Source organism: Amblyraja radiata, chromosome 33, assembly GCF_010909765.2.
Source record: "Amblyraja radiata isolate CabotCenter1 chromosome 33, sAmbRad1.1.pri, whole genome shotgun sequence".
Lineage (NCBI taxonomy): Eukaryota > Metazoa > Chordata > Chondrichthyes > Rajiformes > Rajidae > Amblyraja > Amblyraja radiata.
This window is the reverse complement of record NC_045988.1, coordinates 18,057,225-18,081,218: the sequence shown is the minus strand read 5'-3', so window position 1 is coordinate 18,081,218 and position 23,994 is coordinate 18,057,225.

Genomic DNA, 23,994 nt, shown 5'->3' with positions numbered 1-23,994 from the left:
GGAGTGCAGCTGGCATGAAACCTATCAACTGTTATGGCAGGGAACGAATCTGAGTAATCTCCATTTAAAATTATGAGAGGGATAGACAGAGTTGACGTGGATAAGCTTTTTCCATTGATTCAAACAAGAGGACATGATTTGAGAATTAAGGGACAAAAGTTTAGGGGTAACATGAGGGGGAACTTCTTTACTCGGAGAGTGGTAGTTGTGTGGAATGAGCTTCCAGTGGAAGTGGTGGAGGCAGGTTCGATTTTATCATTTAAAATTAAATTGGATAGGTATATGGACGGGAAAGGAATGGAGGGTGATGGTCTGAGTGCAGGTAGATGGGACTAGGTGAGAGTAAGTGTTCGGCACGGAATACAAGAGCCGAGATGGCCTGTCTCCATGCTGTAATTGTTATATGGTTATATGGTTATCTCCACGATTTCAGAGGGTCCTAACATAACACAGCTAATGTCATCATATCGGAATGGATGAAAGTGACAAAGCAGGACTGTTTACAAGATTTAACATACAGTACAAGTAGCAAAACTCAAATTGCCCTCTACGACATTTGCGAGGAATACATGTAGAGACAGTATATGTGGGAAGGAGCTGCAGATGCTGGTTTACATCGGATAGACACAAAATACTGAAGTAACTCAGTGGTTCAGGCAGCATCCCTGGAGAAAACGAATAGATGATGTTTCGGAGCGGGACCCTTCTTCAGACTGAGAGAAACAATAGACGGTGTACTTACCATAAAACTACAGCACTTGAACAAATGTATGGAAACCCAAGACAGTACCAAATGAAGATTATATAACAAAAAAGGTGCTGGAAGAGCGGCTGAGAAATCCAGCCATCTTCCATAGATTTGAACAAGGAGTCATAATCTAAATGGTAATTCATCCTGAGCCACAGAGATTGTAGAGTTATTTTCTAGGGCACAAAAGGGCAGGTACAGTGCTTCAGAACACAAAGTTTCACTGAGGATGGACCTTGATTTGCACAGATAAAGCAATTCCCATCTGATTTGAGCAGAAAAGAGTAGAATAAAGTGGGATTAGTGCAAATGTTTGCTTGAAGGTCAGCACGAACTTGATGGACCAAACATCCAGCTTCTGTGCTGTTCAACTCTATGATTTTGTTATTTCAATTAAATTTATGCCTTGAATGTATTTTTATTTTGGCAACAAGGTGGTAAGTGTGAAACACCAGCATCTACACACTGGTCCAGGGATACAATCAGCCTCTCGGGATCAGCATTCCAGTTGTTGTCCTCACAAAATTTTCGCCGCTCTCTTTCAAAGTTAATTGGCCAGTTTTTTGTCCAGCTGAGACCAAGAAATTTAGATAAAGACTGCGTTTGAACTTGAAGGTCCACAAAATTTATTTGGGCAATTCCGTTAATTAAGTGTATTGTTTCATCTGGCATTGCTCCCTTTAGTGCACAATGGGCATAATATTACATTAATCAGCCGTGTAACATAGACATTGATTATTGCTTCAGTGACAGCTGTGTGTTGTGCAATGGCCAGTGTTAGAGGAGCACGTACTTATCATTCCTTATACCTGGGAGCTCTTGTTCAACCTGTAAAATTGATGCTGAAAGAGGAAACAGGCTGACTGTTCTGCGGATGGCTGCTTCCTACCACCTCCACATACAGTTAGCAGTGCTGCATCGACAATGTGATCTGGGTTAGGGACGTGGGAAAGGTGTCTGATAAGGAAAGGCTTGGATTCATTATTGAGGCTCCAGTCTTTGGATCAGATTGAAAATTATGTCGGCTGCAAGGCAAATGGCACACTGCAAATTTAGAAAATGTTTGGCACCATTTCATGTCAAGGTCTCCTGTAATGCGGATTTAATGTCACACTTCAAGAAGCAGTTGGAGCTCTTCAATTTCTAGTGAGAAAAGTAGCGGCGTTTGTCATTTCGGCTAATGTTAATTTTCCTTCACTCCTCTCCCCTTCCTGTCTTGAACCTCATCTTTGGTTATGATCTGTACTATCTCAGAAGACATAGAAACATCGAAAATATGTGCAGGAGTAGGCGATTCGGCCCTTCAGGACAGCACCACCATTCTATATGATCATGGCAGACAATTCAAAATCAGCTCCCCGTTCTTGCTTTCTCCCCTTATCCCCGATTCCGTTAGCCATAGGAGCAGAATTAGGCCATTTAACCCATTGAGTCTGTTCTGCATTTGATCATGGCTGATGTATTTTTTCCATTCAAACCCTTACTCTCCTTACCCTTTGATACCCTTACTTTGAACCTATCAATCTCCACTTTAAAAATACCTAATGGTATTTGGCCTCCACAGCCATCTGGGGCAATGAATTCCACAGATTTGCCATCCTCTGGCTAAAGAAATTCCTCATCATCTCCAACATAAAGGTACATCTTTTTTATTCTGAGGATGTGCCCTCCGGTCCTAGACTTTCCCACTGCAGGAAACATCCTCTCCACATCCTCTCTACATCTGTCTTCCAGTATAACACTCCAGTGATATGTTTTCATGAGGAAGCCAAGTCAATGGAACTTCAACCATTTTAACATTTGATTTTTTTGAGGGTGTATTTTTGAGGAGACATGGTACCTTTCTTGCTTCTGTTGTCCATGGCTCCGATGTGTCCTGTGATTTTCACATGTACTGTAGTTATTTTACTAGACCAGTAATCTAGAGCATGAGACCGATAATGCAAGGAAAGTTAAAGAAATGTAGATGCTGGAAATCTGACAAAAAAAATACCAATAAACGTTATAAATATTCAGTCGGTCCTTTGAAAAGCCTGGGATCAGAAATGTTAACATCTTCTCTTTCCACGGATGCACCATGACCTGTAGAATGTTTCCATCATTTTCAATCCTACGAATGCATGTTCAAATCACAACAAATCACAGCATGTAAAATTGAATGTCATATTTTTTTGTCAAATTATGCCTAGTATGAATAAAACTGTCAGAAGGTCAGAAAATCCCAATTGGTTTGGTATTCAAAAGAAAACAACCGTGCTCTTTTATCCAGAGTGGCCTTGAAGTGACTCCAGTTGCATAACAAGATGATTAACACTTCGCCACCCTTTTAAAAGTGGACATTGCCCTCAGTTGGATCCAATACAGCCAGTCCTGTATTGACATTGTTTTAAATATTGCAGTGGGTTTACCTAACTGTTTGATGTAGTCCTGTGAAAACAAGCACTACAGCGGAAGATAAAAGTTGCTTCCCACTATCTCACCATCTTCTCAATGGCATAGATATGTGCACAATATATGCTGTTGGAGGCAGAAAGGAAATGTATAAACCGTTGTAAGTGTATTAATTTGTAAGTGTATTCCGTGTAAGTATATCCCAGTTTTAAATGTGAGGTTGATATTTGTGGCACTACGATTGTTTGATGATGGGTTTGTTTAGTTTAGAGATACAGCGTGGAAACAGGCCCTTCGGCCCACCGAGTCCGCACCGACCAGCGATCCCTGCACACTAACACTATCCTACACACACAAGGGACATTTTTTCATTTACACCAAGCCAATTTACCTGCATACTTGTACGTCTTTGGAGTGTGGGAGGAAATCGAAGATCTCGGAGACAATCCACGCGGTCATGGGGAGAACGTACAAACTCCGTACAAACAGCACCCTTTGTCGGTGTAGATGGTCCATGCATGCAACCAATAATATAGCTACCTCAGTACCACTAACCACTCGCATTGTCAAGCCGCCTGTTCGTTACGGCGACTTTGCTTAAACTCGCACGCTCTGTGCTGTTACACTGCCACGGCTCTAATTCTGTTTTGATTTCTAAGGGGAAGGATGTAGATGGTCCATGCATGCAACCAATAATATAGCTACCTCAGTACCACTAACCACACCTTAGTTATCAAGTATAATAACTCTCTCTATCTCTCCCTCCCTTTCTTGGTTCCAGCAGGGTTATAGACTGCTAGTATTCAGTGCTGGAATGTGTCTAACCTGAGTAATCATTAAACAATAAGTAAAGTTACAAGTGTGTCAGACTTAACATCTTTACATGGTGTCAGATAGTTAAAACGCTCGCCTCCTGTTCATCGGGTTTTATTTCTTTATAAGTGTTGCTTTATCAGAGTTTTTTTGTACCCCTCTACCACCATGGCATCCCCGTGCCGCAAACCCTCGCCCCTGGTCTTTGATGCCGACATAGCGGAGCGCTGGGTGACTTTTGAGTTGGATTTCACACACTACATGAATATCGTTCACCGAAACGATCCCGACGCTGTCAAAGCATCTCTCCTGCTGAACCTTGCTGGTCCTGATGCCATGAGGAGAGCACTTGCTTTTGCCTACAATCCCGCGGTCCGGGATGAAAACGATCAGGTTCTTGAACCTGCGGAGTCTGCCAACGATCCGGTATGTTTGCTACGGAAGTTTGCTGAAATTTGTGACTTGCCCTCTAACCGCATTTTAGAGCGAGCTAAGTTCTTTACGCGGAAGCAACAGCCTGATGAGCCAGTTGAGTGTTTTATTGCTGATCTGCGCTATCTTGCCCAGATGTGCCGATTTGAAAATATGACTGACCAGCTTACTAGGGACATTTTAGTAACGGGGATGCTGGATCAGAAGTTGCGGTCGGAGCTACTGAGAAACCCAGATCTTACTCTGACCGAGGCCATGCACGCATGCAGGTTGGCCGAAGTTGTTGACCTGCAGTTTGGACAGCGGGAGTCCGATAGCCGAGCTATCAATCTAACGGTTCTCAACAGACCGCGTCCCAAAATAGACTACAATAGACCTGTGCCGCGGACGAGCTACCCCCCCCGGCGGACACATTGTTAAAAAGTGCCCCAATTGCAACTATATGCATTCGATGCAGTCACAGTGCCCGGCTTACGGAAAATCCTGCAATTTCTGCAAGAAATTTAACAATTTCTCTGCTGCCTGTCGGTCCAGTGGGAAACTTCCCCCACCTTCTAGACAAGTATTAAACAACCTGGTACAAGTCGATAACGAGTTCGGTTCCCAGTCCTCTCTCGACACTGCCCACGACTCTGAGCCAATTAGTTCTCAAGGAGATGCCAGTGTATTCACCCTCCTAAATGCACATGTTCTACTCCCTGATCAATCGGTCCTCGTTACTGTCAACAATTATTCTTTCTCGGCTAAGCTCGACACTGGGGCAAAGGTCAATGTTATGTCAACAAGCCTGTTCAAAAAGATTAGACTTAATGAGCTGCTGACTGCAGACCGTTCGACTTTGCATGCTTATGGGGGTGAGGTGCTGAGACCTGTGGGGAAGGCCACTTTCAATTGTGTGCTGCAGAAGTTATCGCAGCCTCTCCTGTTCTATGTTCTCGACTATGACTGTGTGACTCTGTTGGGCAACCAGGCATGCCAGGACCTAGGACTGGTGTCCTTCGACCGCACCGTCAACGTAGTGCAGGTGTTGCTGAATCCGATGTCTGAGTACCCGGACCTGTTCGACAATGAGCTGGGCAAGCTACCACTCGTTTACAAGATCGCCACCGACCCGAAAGTGGTGCCTGTGGTCCGTGCACCACACAGAGTATCCCTCGCTATGAAGGATAAAGTTGAGTCAATGCTGAAAAGCATGGTCGCGATGGGAGTGCTGGAAGCGGTTAGCGAACCCACCGACAGGGTCTCCACCCTGAAAAAGGACAAGAACGAGATACGGGTGTGCATCAATCCGAAGGACCTGAACCTCGCGATCAGGCGACCACACTACCCCATGAGAACCGTGGAAGATGTTGCAGCTCAAGTCGGCCAGGCCACGGTCTTCTCTGTCCTTGATGCCAAGAGCTCCTTCTGGCAAATACCTCTCGACAAACGCTCCTCCGACCTGACAACGTTTGCCACTCCATATGGCAGATTCAAGTTCCTACGGATGCCATTTTGTATTAGCTCTGCCAGCGAGGTGTTTCAGCGGTCCATGGAACAGCTGTTCGCCGGCATGCCGTGTGCCATCATCGTGGATGATATCCTAGTCTACGGGAAGAATGCCGCCGAACATGACAAGAACCTCCGCCGGGTCCTGGACCGGGCCCGACAGATCAATTTGAAACTGAACGAAAAAAAATGCAGATTCCGCGTCTCCGAAATGCCTTACGTCGGGCATATCTTCACTTCTCACGGTCTGAAGCCCGACCCGCAAAAGACGGATGCAATCTCCCAGATGTCAGCCCCCACCGACGTCCTCGGTTTGCAACGATTCCTGGGCATGGTCAACTACCTGGGGAAGTTCATCCCCAAGCTCAGTGAACTGAGCTCGTCCCTGAGACAGCTAACAAAAAAGGACACTGCCTGGTCCTGGTTTCCACAACACCAGCAGGCTTTCGAATGGCTGAAGTCTAAGTTGACCTGCACCCCGACCTTAAAATTCTTCGACCTGCGCCGTCCCATTGTTGTTACCTGCGATGCCTCTCGTTTTGGACTAGGTGCTGCCTGCCTGCAGCTCTATGACGACGGATCACTGTTACCGGTCTTGTATGCCTCACGGACCATGACCGACATGGAGCAACGGTATGCTCAGATCGAGAAGGAGCTCCTGGCGGTGGTGTTCGCCTGCTCCAAGTTCAAAGACTTCCTCTTCGGCAGCAAATTCACAGTCGAAACCGACCACCAGCCATTAGTGACTATCCTCAACAAACCGATACATATTGCCCCCGCCAGGCTGCAGCGCATGATGCTGCAGCTCCAGCGTTTTGATTTCAAATCGTTTACAAGAAGGGCACTGAGATGCATGTGGCCGACACCCTGTCTCGTGCCCCACTAGCCTCCTGTGACCGTCACCCCTACGAGCAGGAAGACCTGCTGGTACTGAACGTCAACTTCGTCCCAACCAAGCAGCTACAGTGCCTGACTGAGCACACCGCCGCTGACCCTGCGTTGCAGCAGCTCGCAGCCGTTATCAAGCGCGAGTGGCCCGACAGACGCACGACTTTGCCGGCGGGTGCACACCCTTTCTTCCTCGTCCATGATGAACTGGTGATCCAAGACGGAGTCATCGTCAAGGGCCACAAGGTCATGGTCCCAGCCTCCCTCTATGATCTATACTTCAATGCTGCCCACAGTGGTCATCCAGGGGTCGTTGCTACCATTTCTCATGCCCAAGGACAATTCTACTGGCCCGGTATGGCCAAATACATCAGGGACAGAGTGTCCTCCTGTCCCTCCTGCAACAACCTCGCCCCACACCAGCAGCGCCAGCCTCTTTTGCAGCAGCCGGCGCCTACCATGCCCTGGACATCGCTGGCTGCCGACATATTCGAATGGCGGGGCAAGCAGTTTCTCGTCCTGGTCGACTCGTACTCCAACTGGTTCGAGGTGGACATACTTCCCTCCATCACCTCCGACATGGTCATCAGCAAGCTGCGCAGGCACTTCGCCACCTTCGGTGCCCCTGTCCGCTTGCAGACCGACAATGGCCGGCAATTCACTAGCGCCGAATTCAAGGCTTTCGCTGCCAGGTGGAACTTCCATCACTACACCAGCAGCCCTGAGTATCCACAAAGTAATGGCCTGGCCGAACGGGCTGTGCGGAGTGCTAAGGCTCTGCTGGAGCAGTCGCGCCTGTCCAACTGCGATTTCTACCTGGGCTTACTCAACCTACGTAACATCTCCCGGGACCCAGCCATGGGTTCCCCTGCCCAGCGTCTGATGTCGAGGATGACAAGACCATCCATGCCAATCGCCCAACAGGCCCTGCTACCCAAAGTGCTCGAGCCAGCCACTGTCCAACAGCGGATTGACCAGAAGCATGAAAGCCAACGACGTTCACATGATAAGTCCTGCCGCCCCCAGACTCCTCTACTGCCAGGCCAAGTCGTTCGGATGCAGACTACCACCGGCTACTCCCGCCTCGCGACCGTGGTCGGTATGGCTGACTCCCCCAGATCTTACCTGGTGGACTACGAAGGGACTGTCTATCGTCGGAGCCGTCAACACCTGCTGGCTGTGAACGAGCCGAAGCCTGTACCTGCGGGTCCTTATGCTCCTCCGTTGCCGTTCCAGCCTGTCATTGCCGATCGCCCTGCTGTTCCCCGCATGCCGCTTACCCCTCCTCCTCTGCGTTCTCCTCCTCCTCTGCCGCCAGGTTTTGGCCGGGTTTCTTCACCTCCTCTGAGTTCACCTCCCCCTCCTGCCTTTCCAGCTTCGACTGCGCTTGATCCTGCTTTAACTTTCTCGCCTGCCTCCGCTACGCCTTCTCTTCTTTCCGATGAGGGGGGGGGGGAAGGTATTGTACGCTCGCGTTCGGGTCGCATTGTCAAGCCGCCTGTTCGTTACGGCGACTTTGCTTAAACTCGCACGCTCTGTGCCGTTACACTGCCACGGCTCTAATTCTGTTTTGATTTCTAAGGGGAAGGATGTAGATGGTCCATGCATGCAACCAATAATATAGCTACCTCAGTACCACTAACCACGCCTTAGTTATCAAGTATAATAACTCTCTCTATCTCTCCCTCCCGCTCTTGGTTCCAGCACGGTTATAGACTGCTAGTAGTCAGTGCTGGAATGTGTCTAACCTGAGTAATCATTAAACAATAAGTAAAGTTACAAGTGTGTCAGACTTAACTTCTTTACAGTCGGGATCGAACCCGCGTCTCTGGCGCTGCAAGTGCTGTAAAGCAGCAACTCTACCGCTGTACCACTGTGTGAAAGACAGGATGCAAATGTGCCATTGTGTGTAAAACAGGATGCAAATGTTTAGCATTTGTTTGAGTGAATTAATTATCTGTAGTTTCCGTTACTTAGGAGATATTTACATAGTTAGCTACTTAGTGGTGCATATCGGTAGCATAGGTGGTGGGAGCAGGTATTGAAGGGGGTGATGCTGGGATGCTGGAATTAACTATTGAGCCTTCCTGAAGTGTTGCAGGTCTAACTCAATGAAATACCAGTGAAGGGAGGTGCAAACCTGATAACCCCAATGATATAGTGGCATCTACACAATTCGTTTTTACATGCTTGTTAACATGTAGATAGGTTATTATCGAATACGGAGTTAGTTATTGTCCTATAACATAAGCATGTATAGGCAGTTTAGATGCTACTTTGACATCAGGCTTCGTTTTCTTGGTTGAGCACGTATCCTGGTGTTATAGCACAAGTACTTTGTATTTTAGTCATAATTTGATTGCTCGAGAGATGCCCCTCTGATGGGAAACATATTATAGACTAGAAAACCACTGATTCATCAACTACTGCAAACTTAATGTAAGAAGAATACAACCAGATGGACCATTTGATTACAATCTGGATACCAGTTTCAGAAACACCAGGGAGCATTCTGCAAAGTTCTCATTATTAATATGCACAATATATTCATAATTGGATTCTTTTTGCAGGGACTATTCGACTGCTGTGCCTTATCTAATTTGTTACAACATTCAGAATATATTTGGGCATTTCCTTTTTTGGGGAGATACTTGATCGATCTTGAATGCACATTCATTTTCAGACAGCAATTTATTGAGGAGCTTAATTTCATTAAATAAATCTCTATCATAAACTATTGCTGGGACAAAATGCTGGAACTCCCTTTCAAACTGTGTTGTGGGTGCACCCACTCCTCAAGTATTGCAGTGGTCAATAGGCAGCTCACCACTGTCTTCTGAAGAGCAATTAATGGATGGCAGGGTGGCACAGCGGTAGAGTTGCTACCTTACATTGCCAGAGACCCAGATCGATCTTAACTATGGAGGATGCTGTTTGTATGGAGTTTGTATGTTCTCTCCATGACCACATGGACTCGGTGGGCCGAAGGGCCTGTTTCTGTGTTGTATCTCTAAACTAAACTAAATTAAAATGAAACTAAAGTTAGACACAAAAAACTTGAGTCAATTAGCGGGTCAGACAGCATCTCCGAAGAAAAGGAATAGGTGACGTTTCGGGCTCAAGACCCTTCTTCAGACCAGACCTGAAATGTCACCTGTTGCTTTTCTCCAGAGATGCTGTCCGATCCGTCTAGTTACTCCAGCTTTTTGTGTCCATCTTCACTTTAAACCAGCATCTGCAGTTCCTTCCCACACCAGAAAGATACAATTAGGTGCCAAATTTATGAAAATAATCTGCCTTCTATCACATTTCGTAAAACTAAACTAATGCTGGTTCTGCCTGAGAAGTCCTTGAATGGATTTAAAAAAAAACATGTTAGGCAGGCAATGACTTTTCCATCCTTTTAGGATCTCTACTTTTGACAGGAGTAGGACAATCAGCCCATCAGATCCATGCTAGTTCCTGGGAAACTCTCCCAATTGTTCCATGGTCACTCTCCTGATTTCCTTGTATGCCTGCAAGTCATTTTCTTTAATGGAGCCCCATCAACTCCATCCTGATTCTTTTGCTGTTCCCCTACATTAAAGGGTGATTTACAGGAACTAATTAACCTTATCTTAATTTTATTATGGGTGCGAATCGGAGCACTCAATGCAAAGCCATATGGCCACAGTGGTACCCTGCAAACGCTGCAAGTGGCATCCAAGATAAGAATCAAATCCTGTCTCCTGGAGTTATGAGGCAGTATGCGACCTGTGTAGGAGAGGAGATGTGCTCAATTCAACAATAAACCTCTCAAATGTTGTGTATAAACCACACAGTCAATGCCACCTGAAAGGTGCTAAGATGAGGTCCTAAGGGACAATGGAATAATACTGGAGTAATTTAAAGATGGACCCAGATCAATTAATGCAGAAGAAGAACAATGCTACAGAAATCTCCTTTATCAAGCAGTTGGCATGGTAGGACAGATAAGCAGCTTGGATATATGTGCTGTGGGTATTCATTGGATGGACCATTTTATAAGGGCAAATGCGGTGCAAAGTTAACCTGGGCCCTTTTCTTCTTTCATATTCGTGCAAGCTTCCTCAATATCTAATCTTGGATCCACAGGTCATTTTCATTGTGACTATTCACCATCTCTTCTTCCCACTGGCCAAAAATATCATTTTGGGTCCAGCCCATATTCTGCAGAGGTGCTTGAAGAAGAACCCAAGAAAATATGAGCAGGATTGAGTCATCAGGTCCCTCAAGCATTCTTGCCATTCAATCTTATCATGGCTGATCGATACTGGCCTCAGATCCTCTTCTGTGCCAATTTCTCGTAACCGTCAATACCTAGATCTTTCCATCTATCTCCACCTTAGGCATATGTAATGATCTGGCCACCACCAGCCTTAGGGAGAGATATTACCAGATATTCTTTGAAGGGAGAAATTTCAACACACCTCAATGCTAAATGACCAGACCCTTGTTTAGAAGCTTTGTTCCCTTCTTCACATCTCTCCCACTAGTGGAAATATGTGGAGATCCCTTCATATTAACACCATCCTACACACACCAGGGACAATTTGTACATTTACCAAGCCAATTAACCTACAAACGTATACGTCTTTGGACACATTACACAACTGAGCTTCAAGACAAAGGTAGAAAGATGTGGCGAAAGGGAGGCAATGTGGGTGTGGCACAAGAACAGTTTAGTTCTATTCCCGAGGGAAAACAGAATTAAAAGGTTTGCCTCTGCTTGCATTCACTTTCTTCAGCAGGCTATTCAATATTGCTCAGGCATTGTAGCCTGGTCTTCTGAATTGGAACCATTAGCCTAGCCAGCCATATGCTGCCGGAGTTGTTATTTATCTAATTTGCTAACCTTGCAGCTCGAGTGGCGTGTACAATTGCAATCTCAAATTGCTGCAAGATCACTGCTTCTTCATCTGATGCTGCCTGCCATCGTCCCATTGTAATACGTAGCCTGTATCTGAACAACCAGGGTAAAATCAACTGAAGGTAAGGATACCATTGCCCCCATACAAACTGGAGAGGTACCGGACAGTCACAGAGATTAACCTTTAAATAATGGAATAATTACTATATGATACGATAACATTTTATTCTTCCCCAGAGGGAAATTGGTCTTGAATGTTAGTTTTGAGTGTAAAATAGAACAAACATTAAAGCTTTCTTTGACATTAAGGGTTTGAAGGTTAATTGGCCCCTATCAAATTGCCCCTTATGTGTAGGGGGTGGATAAGAAAAGTGGGAGAGCAAAGAACTAGTGAGAATATGAGATCAATGGTCCATGTAGACTCGGTGGGCTGAAAGGCCTGTTTCTGTGCTGTATCTCTAAACTGAAACAAAATATTTTCTGTTAAACTCCACAATGTCCCTCAAATGTTTCTTTGAACTGCTTTGCAAGCATGTCCCATGGCAATTCCGTGCTTTTGAGATATTTAACATTTTGAAAATAGGATCAAAGTGAATGAAAACATGTAAACAGTGAGGTCCTGAAGGTGTATGAAGGAACAGCAGATGCTGGTTTAAACCAAAGATAGACACAAAATGCCGGAGTAACTCAGCGTTACCTGAAGGTGGTTATTCAAGATGAAGAATAAGTGCAAAAGTTTGAGCCACCAGAATAGGTTGAAGCAAATAAAATTACACAGTTTCCAATCCTTTAAATGTGTGTTGCCAAGGTTTTGGTCAAATAGTTATTGCACTGAAATTAGTTTCTCCTTTTGACTAAATGTGTAGGAAGGAACTGCAGCTGCTGGTTCACACTGAAGATAGATACAAAATGTTGCCTTCTATCCAGAGATGCTGCCTGTCCCGCTGAATTACTCCAACATTTTGTGTCTATATTCTGTTGACTAATTCAGCCGGCCTATTTTTGTTACTTGCATTAAAGAGTGTAGAGACATTTTTTACAAAAGTACACTGTGCTCATGAACGATATCAAACGCATTCTTTGCTAGACTATGATTTTAACTATGGTGGATTTCTTCATGGCAATCGGTGAAAGAAGATAATTCTGCAGCTAACATTTAATTACAAACTCTCTTATCAGCTAGCACGACATGGTTGAGTTGTTCTGCAGACACTGATCTTGCAGTTGTTTGGACAGCTCGCCACACGCCCAGGGACCTTTTATGAAATCAATAACATTCCAGCACTAAACTTCCACATTAATAATGAGCGGTATCAGGAGTCAGAATATTAATGCGCATATTAAAAGCTCTGGAGCCATATTATTTTAGCAGGCAAGCATAGGGGATGGTAATGATCTGGCAGATCAGTGCACAAGTGCTGCTGCAATGTGAGGTAATCATTATAAGGTCTGGTTGGTTTTAATGGGAGTAGGAATATTAAGAAATGTATAAAAGGCTCTATTTTAAATAACATCTTATGGGTGGCTGGGGAACCTATATGATATATTCGTCTGCAAACTCAAACTGTTTTAATTCCAGCCTCTCATTTACAATCTTTCTCTGAAAGATTTCCTACCTAAAGCTGGTGGGAATGCAGAATGAGCTGATGGAATGACACCGGGAAATTAGGAGAGTGTTTGGCTGCTCCTGAAACACTGGAACAATGTCCAGATAAAGGTAAGCAAGGAGCTCAGGGTGTCTAGGCATTCAGACTTATTGCAAATGGAACAGGAATGTACAAGGGAGAATAGACCTCCTCATTTTCAAACAAATTAACTCGCATTCCACCAACTATCCAACATCCATTTCTTCACAATTTTCCTTGCATCCATCCATCAATTCCTGTTCTGACATGTGCGTTTCCTCCAGGTGCTCCAGTTTTCCCCCCACGTTAATTAGCCACTGTAAACTGCCCCTAATGTGTATAGTGTGGATATGGAAGTGGGATAACATAGAACCTGTGTGAACATGTGATCAATGGTCAACTTAGAAGAAAGGGCCAGGGTGTTTCCAAGCTGTATATTTCAATCAATAGATCGATCAATTCACCCCTGATGTTTTTCCATCTCCCCAAATTCTCCCAATTATCTCATCCACCATTCTACACATCTTGTACTCCACTCAATTCACCCAATTCCTAACCACAAACAACTTTATGGAAAGGTTTCAGGATTGCCACTTAGGATTTGTTCTTGAAGGTTTTCTTGCCGATATTATCTAAATGGTGGCCGACTAGGAAAAGGGGAGATGCAGCGAGACCTGGGTGTCATGGTACACCAGTCATTGAAAGTGGGCATGCAGGTGCAGCAGGCAGTGAAGAAAGCGAATGGTATGTTAGCTTTCATAGCAAAAGGATTTGAGTATAGGAGCAGGGAGGTTCTACTGCAGTTGTACAGGGTCTTGGTGAGACCACACCTGGAGTATTGCGTACAGTTTTGGTCTCCAAATCTGAGGAAGGACATTATTGCCATAGAGGGAGTGCAGAGAAGGTTCACCAGACTGATTCCTGGGATGTCAGGACTGTCTTATGAAGAAAGACTGGATAGACTTGGTTTATACTCTCTAGAATTTAGGAGATTGAGAGGGGATCTTATAGAAACTTACAAAATTCTTAAGGGGTTGGACAGGCTAGATGCAGGAAGATTGCTCCCGATGTTGGGGAAGTCCAGGACAAGGGGTCACAGCTTAAGGATAAGGGGGAAATCCTTTAAAACCGAGATGAGAAGAACTTTTTTCACACAGAGAGTGGTGAATCTCTGGAACTCCCTGCCACAGAGGGTAGTCGAGGCCAGTTCATTGGCTATATTTAAGAGGGAGTTAGATGTGGCCCTTGTGGCTAAGGGGATCAGAGGGTATGGAGAGAAGGCAGGTACGGGATACTGAGTTGGATGATCAGCCATGATCATATTGAATGGCGGTGCAGGCTCGAAGGGCCGAATGGCCTACTCCTGCACCTAATTTCTATGTTTCTATGTTTCTATGTTTCTATGTTTCTATGTTTCTATGTTTTGCTGCTAATATGTGAGTCTTTCGGTTCTGGAGGTTATAAGGGTGCATGATTAGTATATGACAAACAGTTAAATCATGTCTCTAAGAGAGGTAGGTTGTGGTGATGCTGAGGCAGGAAGTGTTGGGAACATACTGTACATGAATCTCCATCCTACCCACTCAGACATACTAACACCTTTCCTTGATCATCATCCCCTTCGATCTGTTTTCACACCTTACCCTTCCATATCTTTATGTCTCCCTCTCCCCTGACAGTCTGAAGAAGGGTCTTGACCTGATACGTCACCCATTCCTTCTCTCCAGAGGTGCTGCCCGTCCTGTTGATTTACTCCAGCTTGTTGTGTCTGTCTTCAGTGTAAACCAGCATCTGCAGTTCCTTCCTACCCCTTCCTATACTACCTTAACTTTATTTCCCCACAGGATGTAGGAGGTTAAAGCACACCTTTAGATTCATTAATCAAAATAAAGAAACACTATATTTCGTGTAAAATAGATTAAAAATAATTTTGCTTCAACTTGTGGGTATTCGCATGTTGCATGGTTTAAAACGATAGACGATGGGACAAAACATTGATTTAATTCACTTACAGCAGTGCAGAAACTACACAGTGAAAATAATGTTGCAAATAATGTTAGGTTGGCACAGTTGTGAAGCTGGTGGAGCTGCTGCCTCACAACAGCAGAGAGCTGGGTTCAATCCAGACCCTGGTGCTGTCTATGTTGAGTTTGCACATTCTCCCTGTGGGTTTCATCCGGGTGCTCGGGTTTCAGTCCCATATTCCACACAAATGCATGGTTTGTATGTGAATTGGTCTCTGTAAACTGCCTCAAATATGCAGAGAGTGGACGAGAAAGTGGGAAAACATAGAACTAATGTGAATGGGTGATATATGGGCAGGATGGACTCAGTGGTCAGAAGGGGGCTGTTTCTATGCTGTATATCAAATCTAAACTAAACTACACCGTGTGCTGGCTGATGATCAAACCCACCCAATATTGATTAGTTTAAGTGCATAATCGCATAGTTATTGTGACAACAAGGAGTTTGCTGCAGTGAGGTTAAAACACTAGAAAACATCTGCTTCTTTAAATATCTGTGCAATGTTGACAATAATTCATGCCAATATTCCTACACCGCCTGGTGCAATAACTAATGCAAGCAGAATAAAGATTCCCGGTTTCTTCTTCATAAAATATGTGAAAATTAGCTACAAAATGGGCAAACAATTGTCTGTTCTGTTGAACAAGACTCCTTCCAGTATCTATTGTTGCAGTCACCTGCACTTAGCATTAAGGTGAGAGAAAAGATTTAATAGGAACCTGAGGGGCAACTTTTTCACACAGATGGTGGTGTGTCTATGGAACGGGCTACCAGAGGAGGTTGTTGCGGCTGCTACTATAACAGCATTTAAAATAAATTTGGACAGATGCATGGATAGAACCTGAGGGGCAACTTTTTTACTCAGACGGTGGTGAGTTTATGGTACAAGCTGCCAGAGCAGGCAGTTGAGGCAGGTACTAAAATAACATTAACATTACATTTGGACAGGTACACAGATAGGAAAGGCTTAGAGGGATATGGGCCAAATGCAGCCAGATGGGACTAGCATAGATGGGGCATCTTGGTCAGCATGGACAAGTTGGGTTGAAGGGCCTGTTTCCGCATTCTATGACTCCAGGTCTGCCAAGGAAGCTAAACAGAAGAAACAAGGAGCTGCATGGAATTATTTGCCACAGAAGGCTGTCGAGGTCAAGTTCTTTTTAAGGAGGAGACAGATAGATTCTTGATTAGAACAGGTGTCAGGGCTTATGGGGAGAAGGCAGTAGAATGGGGTTAGGAGGGAGAGGTAGATCAACCATGATTGAATGGCAGAGTACACTTGATGGGCCGAATGGCCTAATTCTACTACGATCATTTATGACATGACATGAGCTGCAGATGCTGGTTTACGCAAAAGGACACAAAGTGCTGGAGTAACTCAGCGGGTCAGGCAGCATCTCTGGAGAACATGGATAGGAGACATTTCCCGTTGAGCCGATCATTCAGATTTACTGTGTAAGGCAGTTGGTTAATCTACAATGAAATACTTGTTTTCTGATTCATTCCCCTGCCTCAGCTCTCTTGACTCTCCAGATTATACTCATCTGCATTTGCACTGTGGGATAAATACTACAGTGCAAATGCAGATGATTCTTTTGATCTTCTTTTAAGTCCAGATCCCTTATTCATATGCATTGGGTGCATCTCCATATATTACTTGCAAGAAGCAACATATAACTGCTTTTTTGATTGATCTGAAAGCAAAAGCATGTGCATATCAAAGTTACCACAGTTAGCCCCACCTTTAATTCAGAGGCTCTGAGACTAATTATAGCACGCCTCACTGTTACCCCTAAATGTGACTAGATCACCATAGAAAGTGACAGAGGTAAAACTGAAGCATGTCTCTGGGTGTGTGGAACTCAGTGTGAAGCCTCTGTGATCAGAAATTAACCTCTCCACACAACACTGTGGTGGCTACATGTAATTTATTTCAATCCATAGATTCGGTTTCTTGTTTCCTATTGTATTTTCTACAATGGAATGTCAGTTTCTTTTGCCGCTGAGTATTACCAGTGCAATAAATAGAGATTTGCAATGACTCATTAAGTATGAGCTCCAATTCATTACTGGGAAATTAACTTAGACTCCTCAGCAAACTGATTTAATGAGAGGCCTTATTAGCTCCCAATCTTAGGACTGCAGTATCTACTTTATTGTGCCAGAAAGCATTTGGGTTTCCAGAAATTGTCTGTTATACTCAACACATCTTGAAAATGTACGATCCACTGTGTGTTCTTACTTAGGTTTTATTGAGTTCTTATGGGAAAAAAAATACAAACGGCAGTAGTGCAGAGACACCTGCACATATGATTTCCTGAAGTACTTTCGCTCCATCTTGCCAGTCGCTAGCAATCAGCCAAATCCCCACTTGTGCTCCCTGGCAGGTTTATAAAGCCCCTGTTAAAATATGACATTTTCTCATTATTTAATTAGTGCTCATTTGTCCAATTACCTGTCACCCCAACCGCACAAACCACCAGATTTGAATACGATGATATCTCTGATCTTCGTCCTCATTTTAATAAGAGAGTACAGATTCAGTAGAATTTTTAATAGCCAAGCAAATTAGGCCCTGAGAGAGGGAAGAGTGTGTTATGGTTGAATCAGCCCCTTCCAAATTTAACTGCAGGACTGGATTATCGCATTTTTTATCTCCATTTCCCAATTACCATCAGGTTAATTGTTTTTTGAGCAGGCGGGCAGCATGGTCAGTGTGGTTCAGATAATGAGAGGATTATTATATAGAAAATAACTGAGCAGAATGATAAATGTAAGAGAAGGGAGGATCAGAGGTGAAGGTCATAGAAGATTTGCTTCAAGGTTTTCAGGATTCCCTTCAAGATGGCGGCGGCGGCGGCAGACGGAAGAAGCGATCGTGGCCGGTGAATGTTCTGGGAGCTCAACTTCCGCACCCTTGGGGGCACTCTGGGTCAGAGGGGGGAGGCATCCCAGGGCATGGAGGTTGAGCAATGGCCATGACGAGGACCATTGTGAGCGATGGCGAGGGACGGAACGTTCACTGGCTGATGTCGAGGAGGCTTGGGAGCGGCCAAGTCGGCAGAATGGGCAGCTGGAGGCTTTGATGCAGCCTGAGGCTCCTTTAGATCAGATGCCCCTCTGGGTGGCCAAAGGGGCAGAAAGGATGTGGCCTGCAGCGGCACAGAGCGGTGGAGTGACGGTGGGGAACATCGACATATCCCTTAGCAAGGCCGATCCCTGTATCTCCGACCCAGTGCCGCTGCCAGGACCATGGGCCCTTCTGGCCAAGTTAACAGTCTAACATTTTCACAAATAAAATCAGACTTGAAGGGTACAAGATGATGCCTAAAATGTGGCGACTCTTGTGTACGGTCTCAGCGTGGTTTATTGTCTTTATACTCTTGGTATAATTGTGCCTAATATATAGTAGGACCTTCATTGAATTACACGCAAAAAGAGTATTTCACTGTACTTGGGTACATGTGACTATTGAACAATTCATGTTGGAGAGATATCTCAAGGATGGGAGATGTGTGGCATTGGATTGTACCTGAAAGGGGAGATACTGATTATGCTGGGAGGTATTTTTGGCTGATACAACCATGTTGAAGTAGGATCTCTGCACCACTACCAACACATATTGATATCATTCTGCTCAATAACAACTCAAGTTATCTAGAACATTTTCAGATGGTCATGCAGCATGAAAACAGGACCTTTGACCCAGAGGTCCACTACGACCATCGACTCCCATTTGTACTAATCTAATAACAACCCAATTTTATTCTCACCACATTGCCATCAAATCACCTTGATTCGGCCACGCATCAGGGCTAATTGATATTAGTTTCTTCCCAGCTGTTATTAGGCAACTGAACCATTCTGCCAACAACTAGAGAGCAGTCCTGAACTACTTTCTACCTCATGAGAGACTCTCAGACTATCTTTGGTCAGACTTTACTGGATGTTATCTTGCACTAAATATTATTCATTATATTCCCTTTATCATGTATCTGTACACTTTGGATGGCTCGATTGTAATCATCTATTATCTTTCTGCTGACTGATTAGCATGCATCAAAAGTTTCTAACTACCTCGGTACACATGACAATAAATGCTCAAATCCAATAAACCTATCACGACTGTAGGAAGTTGGAGCAAACTCGAACGTATGGGAGAAACCTACATGGTCATTTGGAGAAATCAAACTGCAAACAGGTAACACCAGAAGCCAAGGTCGAACCCAAATGGTCAAAGGTGAAAGGTCAAAAACTTTATTTGCCATTTGTGCTTACACACATAGGAACTCTTGTGCGGTTGTTCAGAGAGTCGTCAAGTCAAATTAAAAAGACACACAGAAAGACACATAATCTATAAAAACATATACTTCTCTAGAAATAAAAAAGAAAGTGCCTAAAACCCTATATAAAGGGGAAAGTGAGAGCATTGAAAATTGCACAAACCCTATATAAAAGTGTCGATTGCATTGTAAATTGCACAGGCCCAGGAGACAATATAATATGATATAATATGATATGCTATGAGGTAGGTCAGGACATCAGTTCATTTTGTTTTGGCCAAGAGTCTCACTGTGGCAGGGAAGAAGCTCTTAAAAAAGCGTGTTCTGTTTGTGGCGATGCTGTCCGCTCGTCTGTGCCTGAGGTTGTATGTGCAGTTTTTGTGTTTGAGCAGGGAGTGAGCTGGATGTAGTGTGTCTCTGATGATTCTCTCTGCTCTTTTTTTGACAGCGCTGTGTGTAGATTGTGTCCATGGAGGGGAGTTCCGTTCTGATAATCCTCTCTGCAGTCTTTATGACTCTTTGCAGAGCCTTCCTCTCTATCTGTGTGGTGTTTCCATACCACACCGTGATGCCTGTGGTGAGGATGCTCTCTATCAGTCCTTTGTAAATTACTGGGGTTTTGAAACAGCAACTGTACTAGCAATATCATTATGCCCCTGGGTTTGTTTCTAACAAAATGCAAACTAGCCGGAGACTTTGAAGCAATTTGTATGCTTATATAATTGCGCAAAAGTTCTGCGGAAAGGAATAGCTAACTTCTGCAAATTCAAATTAATACGATACCTTCAAATCAGTATAGATAGGTCCAAATGTTCTGCATTAAAATAATCAATTAAATGGACTTTGCCAATGAAATTTTAATATCATTAACATAGATTACTTGCAGGGTAGCCTCTTTAAAAAGACTGATTATTTTAATTTAAAGGAGAATTGCAATTGTGCAGTTTTATAGGCACTTATCTCTATTTTATGTGTCTGTCACATATCTTTGTCAACAAATATGAGTCTTTTGTAACTTCCACTCAAAGGCACGATATTAATTTTCAAAAATACATCAGAGACAGGAGTAAACTATTTGGCCACTTGACTGTGTCCTGCCACCGAATAAGATTCTAACTCGGTGCCCCAACCTCTTTGCTGCTGAAGAAGGGTCACAATCCCAAATGTCCCCCATTCATTCTCTCCAGAGATGCTGCGTGCTGCTGAGTTACTCCAGCATTTTGTGTCTATCTTTGGTGTAAACCAGCATCTGCAGTTCCTTCCTACCCAATTAATCTAGTGGGCAAATATCTAATATTCTCTGCCTTAAATATCTAAAGCCCATGAAGGTGGAGTATTTGCAAAATAATTACAGCTCTTGGCATGAAGGAATTTCCTCATCTCAATCAGAAAGCATCCTTTTGAACTCTGCAGACTGAGAATTCATCAATTCCCCACGTTGTGAATTTCTTCAGAACTTTCCAGGTGAGGTTCTCTTCCTGCTCACTCAGCACCTTTAAGAGATGCAGGCTAGATCTAATCAACACATGCAAGATGCTGGTCTTCACTATAATGTTCCATCAGTGATACATCGAATCACATCCTATCCAAACCAATCCAATCCAATCCCATCCAAACTCTTCCACACTAATCTCATCCCACCCCATCCCATCCCATTGAATCCCATCCAATCTCATCCAATTCAATCCCATACAATCCAATCCCATCCAATCTCATGCCTTCCCATCCAATCCCATCTAATCTCATCCACCGCATCCCATCGCACCCAATCCCATTCAATGCCATCCCATCATATCCCATTCCATCCAATTTGATCCCATCCATGTGGATTGCTTGCAGAAATCAAAAAGCAGGCAGCACAAGGCAAGGCTGTTGATGTTGCAATCAACATGCACGCAGGGATGACATGTTGCGTCAGTCCTGTAGTAGGGCTGAGTGAATGAATGCTATTATATAATAAGGCTCGCAGTATATGAAGTCTTGTCCTCAGATATGCAGATAGTATATGGAGTCCCTTCAGATTGAGGATGACTTGCTGCCCTTCCAGTTTTTTGGGCCATGAGGTGCAGGTGAGGCCGATGTAGACAGGAACTATACATTCTTCCACAGATGTCCACTTTCTTTTGTGAGGCGATCTGTTTCTTCTACCTGCTCCACTGGGCTTCCGTGAATAGATCAAAACTCTCAAATCCAAATTCTCCTTCTCCACTTTGAGTGGCCACAATCTGAGGATTCCCAAAGGGTCAGTGGGAATGTTTTATTTATACAAGAATTGAGAGGTGGAACTGACACTGGTTTTAAGTTCACCATTTTGCAAGCCATCAACTATACTGCACAAAACAAAGTATCGGAAGTCAACGGATCAGGCAGCATCTGTTCAGGGAATGGCCAGATGCCATTTTGGGTTCGGACACTTCTTCAGACCCTTGGTCTGGGCCTGGCAGAATTGCTAGGTAGATTCGTTTTTCCCCCTATACTGTATAGCATGTTTAATCTCTGATTAAAGGGCCTGTCCCACGAGCATGCGACTGCATGCGGCAAGCGCGACCAAACCGGAAGTGGGGGCCGCGCGGGGGTTGCGCGGAGGTCGAGTGATCCCCGTACAGGGCCTGTCCCACGAGCATGTGACTGCATGCAGCAAGCGCGACCAAACCGGAAGCGGGGGCCGCGCGGAGGTTGAGCGAGTGATGTGAAGTTCGAGCGAAGTCCGCGGGAAGTTCGCGCGTGACGTATGGCGTCAAGACACTGCATCTGGCGTCGATACGCTGCGTATGCCCGTCGAGGCAGTGCATATGGCGTCGAGGCGGCTGTGGGCCGGCAGGCCGTTGCCACGCGGAATTTTTGAACACTGTCAGTTTTTCGGAGCCCCGCGCGATGTCGGGACCAGCTCCGCACAACTCCACACGGCTCCGGCGATCGAGGCCGTAAGTTTCAAGCGACCACATTAGGTCGCGCTTGCCGCATGCAATCGCATGCTTGTGGGACAGGCCCTTTAATCACCGGCCTTTGTTTCAACTATCTACCTCTCAACTCTCCATCCCCCTCCCTTATCTGTGTCCATCTATTACCTGCCATGCTAGGTCCTGCCTCTCCCCTCTCCCAGCTTTCACTCCACCCTTGGTCTACCATTGGTCTGAAGAAGGTCCCCAACCTGAAACATCATCTATCCATGTTCTCCAGAGACGCTGCCTGACCCACTTAGTTACTCCAGCACTTTGTGTCCTTTTGTGCTGGTGGAACTCAGTAGTTCAGGCAGCATTGATTGTGGGAATGTTTAGATGACACTTCAGTTTAGGAATATCCTTCTGACCTTGGTCGGACCCAATCTGAACTGCTGGCTAGAATCTTTATTTTAATCATTTTCTACACAGGATGTGGGCGAGCATAGTGCATAGGTTTATTGATCCAACTTTAAATGAACAACTGCCTGCCCTGTACAAAATCAGATTGGGACATCATATTTCCCTTGGCATATAGAGTTTATAGGTTGAGTCCCTGGCTAATCTGGTGCAATCACTCTGTAGCAGTATTTGCCCTGGTGTCACCGACGAGCATTCTGCATTGTTCGTTTGCTGCTGACATTCACAATAAATTTGAATTAAAAGTAACTTTCCCAGTTTGTTTTCAGAAACCACTGGGTAAATTTATTTTGTTCTTTTTTGTTCAGGATGTGAACATTACAGGTAAGCCATATATTTATTGTTTACCTTTGAAGGCCCTTGGACAGTGTGGCTTGCTGGGTGACTTCAGAGGATGCTCAATGATCATTCACTTCATTGTCCATGTGGATCAGCACATAATCCAGACTGGGTAAGAATGACAATTGTCTTTGACAATGAAGTGTTTTTTTTTGTGTGAAGCATTTCTAGATTATTAACTGAATTTATATCATGGTGGGATTTGAACGCAGGTCTTCTGGGACTGTTAGCCTAGGCCTCAAAATTACTGGTCCAATAAATGAACCTCTTTTCTGGTGGGGCTCAGCAAGTCCTGCACAGATTAACTCCCGATTAAATAGCCAATAACAGATTGAAGAGCTGGGCGGAGGAATGCGAGAGAATGGAAGATGGGATACAAAGAAGAGGAAGACAGGGAGTGCAGGGAGAGGGATGGAGAGGGAGGGAGGATGTGAGGAGCAAGGAGAAGGAAAGTGGGAGGAAGGATAGGAATGGTTGCTTTAACCTACCAGCCTGTACATCTTTGTGATGGGAGAAGGAAACAGAAGAACCAAGGAAAAACCAATGCAATCACAGGGAGAGCATGCAGACTCCACACAAGCAGCATTGAGGCAGGATCACCCGATCTGTGAGGCAGCACCTCCATTAGCCGCACTGATGTGCTGCCAAAACGTGCCCTTCTTTGAATTCAAGCTCAGCCCTAATTGCAGTCCACAATTTGTTGAATTTCCTGTTA